Consider the following 7,363-nt stretch of genomic DNA (forward strand, 5'->3'; position numbering starts at 1 on the left):
AAAAAAAAAAAACAAAACCACCAAAAAACAAAAAACAATACAGTTCAGGGGACAGTCATTAATGGAATTACATTATTAAGTCTGCCACAGTCCAGATACTCTGCCAGGTAATTTACTTCCTCTCTCTCCACGGGGAGGTCTGAAAGAGGTATGTGGGAAACCATAGTGGCATTGGCTGGGCTGCCAGGCTGGCTGGTGCACAGGTGGGACCTTAAAGAGAGACTATCTTACAGAAGAGACACGGTTTAATACAGCAGAAGGAATGCAAGTATTGGAGTGAAACTGACCTGCTATTCCAGCTGAGGTGTGCTGCTCACTAGCTGTGTGAGTTTAGGTGTTACATGCTCTCGGAGTCTGTTTCTTCTACTGTGGTTTCATCTTCATTTGCAAAATATGTAAAGCCCTTAGCATGGTGGCTGGCATGGAAAGCGTTCTAAATACATGCTATTCTGTCACAGTTCACAACCGTGGCATGGAGCAAAGGGGGAGAGATTACTCGGAGTCAATGTGCAATTCAAAGTCCAAGAAGGCCCAGAGGGACTGCCCGTCACGAGACCCTGCAGCGTGAGAGAGTCTCATAAAGACAGCCCTGAACTGAAGCTTCTGTGGCTTTTTGTTGATAGTACCAGGAAGCATGGATGAAGGACAAAGGAGGGACGTTGGTGCAGGAATTCATGTAAGGGAAAGGGGAAGGACAGGAGAAGGACAACGTGGTCTATTACATGATTGGCCTTAGAGCCAATCTAAGGGATCGACTGGAGTATAGCGTCGTTCCCTAAGGTAGTGTGTTCTGATCCTGCTTGGATTTATGGCCCTGTAGGCTATTTTAATCGCTAACACGCATTCCAGGAGGTTTTGAGCATGTGGCTCCACAAGTCCTTTACTTCTCCATAGCCGTCTCATACAGACCTTGAGTCAGGGCCCACACAGTTCATCCTTGACTGTACGTGTGGAATTTGTTTCTTTCATGAATAGGTATTTTTACAAAGATGGTGTATGCTTTTGGTAAAAAAATATATGTATGATAAATGTTCTATAACTCTCTGATGCCCACAATTTCCAATTGGCTAGATCCTTTCTATTTTATTGTATTTATTTTTCCTTATATTTTGAAAGTATCACATATAAACAAAAGCATTTTGTGGTGAGTCCACTTTGTATAATGCTAGGCTGAACATGTTAAAACAATGGCTTCAAGAGTAATGCTCTGAGCCGGATGTGGTGGCTCACGCCTGTAATCCCAGAGGCAGGAGGATCACTGTGAGTTCGAGACTACCCTGGGCTCCATAGTTCCAGGTCAGTCTCAACTACATAGTGAAACCCTGTCTCGAAAAAAGAAAAGAAAAAGAAAAGAAAAAGAAAAGAGTAATTCTCTGTGTTAAAGAGCACAGTGACTTTTCCCAAGATGATTATAATGTGCAGCATTTCGTAGACTGGAGGAACTCACAGGAATAGAATATTCTGCAGATTATCCCAGGCAAGCCAAGCATGTGATGTTAAGAGTTACTCAGTGTGCACTAATGGGTGCCTGTTTTTATCTAATGTGCACATCATAGATACCTTTCCATGTCAATAAGTAGTCACATCCTTTTTATTGACTGCTTAGTCCATTTTGGTTGACTTATAAGTTTTGCAATAATTGCCTTATTTAGTGCTTTATCTAATTTTTAATTGTTTTAAACAATGCTTTAATGGATATTCTCACTTTTTTTTTTGGTACTGGAAAATGAACCCAGGGCCTTCATATTGAGCTACATCCCCAGACCCCTTTTATTTTTAATTTGGGACAAGATGGGAGTCTCTCACAATGCTTGGATTACAGATATGCAGTACTAAGCTTGGCTGGATTTCCTCACTTTTTAATTTATGTAGTTGTCTCCTAGGGATGAATTCCCAGATGTAGGATTATTTATGTAAAAGGGCATACACATTTTTTTGTAGTATTGGAGATTGGACACTGGTGCACTCTACCACTTGGCTACACGCCTAGGACATTTTATTGATGTATATTTATTTTGAGATGGGGTCTTGCTAATTTGCCCAGATAGGACTCAGACTCCTGATCCTCCTGCCTCAGTTTCCCACGTAGCTAGCATTACAGGTGCATGCCCTGTGCCCTGCTAAAGGGCACACACACTTCAGTACCAAATCATTAAGTTCTTTGCTAGAAAAGTTGCTAGGCTGGAGCATCTGTTATTTCCTCACATACTCAGCAATATTGGATTTTTTTGTGTCAATATTTAAAAATCTTGCCTCAGAATTAATTCTATGAGTATATTGAAGGGAGACAGATTTACACCAACCAAAATCCTAGTGGCCTAAGGGTCCAATATATAAACCAACATACTGGTTCATCAATTTCTGTAGAAAAGTAGAAATGCCTAGTGGGTCACCCGCTTTGTGTTAGCTGGTCAGCCCTTCTGTCTGTAATAAAGGTTTAGGAGAAAGCAAGTTTAAATAGAATAGAATAAATAAAGAGTTTCTTGGAAGGTATAAGGTCCCACAGCAAAAGGAAATGTGGGATTAAAAGATGATATTAATGACATTTTAGTGCCGGATCTGATATTTGTGTTCACAAGTCCAGATAATCTTAGCTCTGGTTATGGCTGGTGGTGCTTTATCAAAAGGTTGTCTTTGGGACTTTTTATGACTGTGTAGATCTCTGTATTTCCCCCTTTCAGTCTTTTTTTTAGACTGTATATCATTTTTGTTCATAGATTTTACTTTTCTTTGACACATAGTAATTGTGCGTATCTATGGGGCGGTAACCAGGATATTTATCACTTCCGACAGGAATCATTTCTTTGCGTTGGGAACATTGAATAGAAATTCCCTCTACCAGTTTTGTGAAATAGTCAATTAGTTGTTGTCAATCATATTTATCCTCCTGTACTCTACAGAACATTAGAAGTTAATCATTCTGTCCCGCTGCGCCCATGTACCTGTGTATCGGTTTTGATTCAAATTTGATTGTAGTTAGTTTCTTTTTTTTTTTTTGAGACAGGGTCTCACTACGTAGTTGAGACTGACCTGGAACTCACTATGTAGCCCATGCTGGTCTTGAACACACAGCAATCCTCCTGCCTCAGCCTCCTGAGTGCTGGGATTACAGGTGTGCGCCACCACACCTGGCTGATTGTAGTTCGTTTCATAAGAGGTTTACTTTTTATAGCTTCACATGTGCTTTCCTGAGACCAAACTCTCAGCACTTCATTTGGGGTAGGCCTTGAATCTCTCCAAGTAGTTACAAATTGTACTCAGTTTGTGTCATTTCTGGGAGTGGTGTGACAGCCCCTATAACACAATTCTTCCTAATCTCCCTCTGCAAGCAGATCCAGATGGAGGAACCTTGCTTTTGTTCCTGAGATTCATCTATAGCACTTAGATCTATTTTGTAAACGAAGACACTGAAGCCTAGGGAGCCAAAGTAATCTTCTCAGGACCATAGCTCGCAAGTGGTGGATTTGATTTTCACACCTGGGTCTGCCTGGCCCTCAAACTCATCACTGTCCTTCTGTACCATTCTTCTTTCTATCTGAAGGGTCTCTTCTATTTTCTGCCTACAGAGTGACTGCACAGAAATTGAGAACCACTTATGTTAGGAGTATATGTGGATACCTTACATCATCTAGCTAGATGTCAGGGTTTCCTGAGGCTATGTCCTATAGTTTTCCTGAACTACAACTGGTGAAAACAGGCAACTTACTAACCCACTAAGTATAGTCAAGTCTTAAAATCTTTGGATAAAATGGAGAAGTGTAACCTGGGGTGAAATATACCCTGAATAATTTTGAAAAATCTTCCCTTGCTGGGCATGGTGGTGCACGCCTGTAATCCCAGCACTCAGGAGGCTGAGGCAGGAGGATCGCTGTGAGTTCAAGACCAGCCCGGGCTACATAGTGAGTTCCAGGTCAGTCTCAACTACATAGTGAGACCCTGTCTCGAAAAACCAAAAAAAAAAAAAAATCCCTCAATGATTGAGAATATACTGTTCAAAAGCTATTCCCATAGTTTACTCCAAGAATTGAAGCTCTCATAGATTTTATCCATTATCAATCAGCTATTATAATTTAAATGTAAGAACTCTTTGCTTGCAGTAAAAGCTGAGGAAAAACTCATCCAAATTGAAGTTCAAGGGCTGGTGCTCAGTAGTAGAGTGCTTACCCAGCATGCACAAGTCCCTGTGTCCCATCCCCACTGCCAAAAACAAACAAACAGAGAGACAAAAACAACTTGAAGTTCAAATTCATACCTACCTGGAGCCGAATGGTATGTTGGTAGCAGTCCATCTGTCTGTCAGGAAGCATCTCACAAGAGCTAAAGTACAAATTCGTGCTGCTGTATCAAATAGGAGAGTTGGAGCAATCATTTTACTTAGGATTAGGTCTCAATCCCTTGTTCCCAAGCAGGGCTAATCCTACAGATTATTCAAGAAGAGGGAATTTTCTTTTCCTATTGAAGCTCATTGAGGGTTTTTTTTTTTTAACTTTCCTGTAGGAGATTGAACCCAGGGATCCCTGAGCTATATCCTTGGTCCTTTAAAATATTTTATTTTGAAGCATTGTCCCGCTAACTCACCCAGGCTATCCTCAAACTTGCAATCCTCCTGCCTCACCGTCTCAGGTAGCTGGGATTACAGTCATTTAGAATTCTTAGGAGGACCTTGGCCCCTAGATGTATTAAACTGGAACAAACCAGACATACCTGAGTTGCAAGCGAGGCTCTGCATTTACTTTGTGTGAATACGAGTGAATTACTTTGAGTCTCTATTGATCTATAAAATGGGGATAGAATATTCATCTCATGTGATTGCTGCCGGAGTTAAATGAACTAAAGGAACATACTTCTCACAGTGCCGAGTGGCTAGTACACGTACAATGTTTCTTATGTCTTTTCTCAGATGCACATTTTAGTAGCCCTAGAATTAGTTTACTTAAAGATGAATGATATAATATCTCATGCATGCAGGTAATGGATTGTGCAGTGATGACAAAAAAGTCACAACATTCATTATATAACCACCAATAAGTGGCTGTCATAATTAGGAGGATGGCAAAAGAAGAGTGGTATCTGTCTCTGGTGGTTCTCTGTCTTTATTTTCTTCTCTTGAGTTGAAAAATCGTGTGTGTGTGTGTGTGTGTGTGTGTGTGCGGAATTGAGCTGGTTCTCTGTCTTTATTTTCTTCTCTTGAGTTGAAAAATCGTGTGTGTGTGTGTGTGTGTGTGTGTGTGCTGGGAATTGAGCCCAGGGCCTTCCCACTGAACTACATCCCTAGCCACTTTTTTTTTTATTTTGAAGCAGGGGCTTGCTAAGTTGCCAAGTTGCTCTGGCTGGACTTAAACTTGGGATCCTCCTGCTTCAGCCTCCCCAAGTGCTAGGGTTGCAGGTATGCCCACTATGCCTGGCTGAAAATCCGTGACAAAAAAAAAAAAAAAAAAAAAAAAACAAAAAAAAAAAAAAAAAAACCCACTGATAAGAGTGCAGGTCAACAGGTTTTTTTTTTTTTTCCTCTTTGCTGCTTTTCACTCCCAGTACAGAAAAGCTCAACAGATCCTGTGATGTGGATTGAGTCTGGGCCCTTGACTGAGTGAACTGCACATAGCAACCTCCTTTAGCTTAGGGAAGCCTTCCTGCTCCTCTGCTACACAGAGCATGCGTGCAGCAGGGTGGGAGGAGGCCCAATCTCAAGCCTGCCATGAGGACGCACAGTGATGGAGACTGGAAGCTGAAATCAGCACACGTTGAACCACTGGCAGGTGTCAGTGCCATGCTGCAGCTGCAGGTCCTCAGGCACCTGGGGTGCGGCCTCCACTCTCCCACCTGTCTCCCCCACCCTTTCGTGCAGCTGCCTGCAGATTGCCCTTTAAAAGACTCACAGCCTACGACTGTCGAGTGTGGACTGAGCTCGTGTGTCTGAGCTCCTGATCAAGCAGTCACTGGCCACAGAGAGATTTTATTTTTATTTATATTTTAAATAACAAATCTTCAATTTATTTGAAGCAATTCAGTTTCAAAAACTTTAAGTTACAGCAGTCACAGAAAAAACTGGAAATAGTCAGAAACAATAAAACAATGATCAGGAGTACTGCATTTTTTTAAATTTGTTTTTAACACTGTCATGGCTTTATTCAAAACACAGTCGCACAAAAGTATTAACTTCAGAGTTTTTAAGGAGAGGTTCTTAAGGAATTTAGCACATTATATACATACTGCCATATAAAGAGCATTAAAATAGGACCCAAAACTTCTACAATATAAAACCCACCCTTACTTAATTTGCATGAAAATACCACCCACAAAGCTACATAAGTCTTAAAAGTTATCTGGAGACTCTGAGTGTTGTTTTTCAAATCTAAGAACTCTAATTATGATTGCACAATAAAATGCTTGATAAGAAGGTCAATGTATAGATTTAATTTTAAAAGTAAGTATTTTCTAAGATGGCATAGTATGCAACATGAAATCTTAGGGACTGAACAGGATATTCCAGTTGTTAAGTTAGGAGAAAAATGTTAGTCTTCTGGAGATTCCAGGCCCGGATAAACTTGTCCCCAGTGTTTTCAGCCAGTTGTGTAACTTTTTTAGTTTCTCCACAAATAACTTCGTAATTTTACTTTAAAACACCAAGTCTTCCATTTTACACTAAAAAAGCAGCAGCAATACCATACTGGTTTGAACGTGTCCCAGTGGAGAAGCATGGCTTCAATTTGCTGACACTTTTTAAAAATTTACAAAAATTCAGAACGAAGAGAAAAAAAAAATTCAGACAGCCAAGATTAATTACAAGCTCAATGCCTTGGATGTGGCGCCTCCTTGACAAAAAGGGAGACAGAGTTGTCCCCCGCCAGGGTTTGTGTAGTAGCCACAGAGATGCATGCTCACACTTTTCACAGAGAGGTTTTATTTTGCCTTTAGTTACACATCTTGGGAGTGCATGTCAATGTCTTCAGAGGATGATGCATCTTCTTAAGCTCGTATAAAATTTGGAGTTTGTAATGAATATGTTAAGAAGGGATGAGTTACGTAGGTTAGCATTTGAATGAAGATGTGTATTTATTTTTATAACAAGTATTTATTGTGTGTCTATTATGAATTGAGTACCTACTATGAATTTACTGAGTATTGTGAATTATAAATATTGACGACCAGTGGTGAATTACTGAATGCCAGTCTGAGATGTTTTCCTTCACACTGGTTTTATGTTAAAAACCTAAGGGTTTTTCTGGTACCAGTCAAAGGGTTTTTGTTATATTTTAATGACATTGACTTTAGCTATAAATTTAATTTATATAAATGATAAATATTAAATCCTAAGTATTAAATTTAATTTATATATTTTATTTGTGAGCTAGAGGGATCCCAC

The 7,363-nt window shown here is 40.1% G+C and overlaps 1 long non-coding RNA gene across 9 annotated transcripts in view; it reads left to right on the forward strand.

The window, feature by feature from the left end:
* The window catches only part of LOC104873709, an 89,798-nt gene that overhangs the window by 26,917 nt on the left and 55,518 nt on the right, over positions 1-7,363 (forward strand). For 7 of the 9 annotated variants that reach the window (XR_004515841.1, XR_004515837.1, XR_004515834.1 and 4 more), the window contains exon 6: positions 459-676. The exons of the other annotated variants lie outside the window; for them this stretch is intronic. This is a non-coding gene — a long non-coding RNA (uncharacterized LOC104873709). The remainder of the gene's footprint in view (positions 1-458; positions 677-7,363) is intronic. 9 annotated transcript variants of the gene reach the window in all.

This window comes from Fukomys damarensis, unplaced genomic scaffold, assembly GCF_012274545.1.
Source record: "Fukomys damarensis isolate Sample0158 unplaced genomic scaffold, DMR_v1.0_HiC HiC_scaffold_39, whole genome shotgun sequence".
NCBI classification, from domain to species: domain Eukaryota; kingdom Metazoa; phylum Chordata; class Mammalia; order Rodentia; family Bathyergidae; genus Fukomys; species Fukomys damarensis.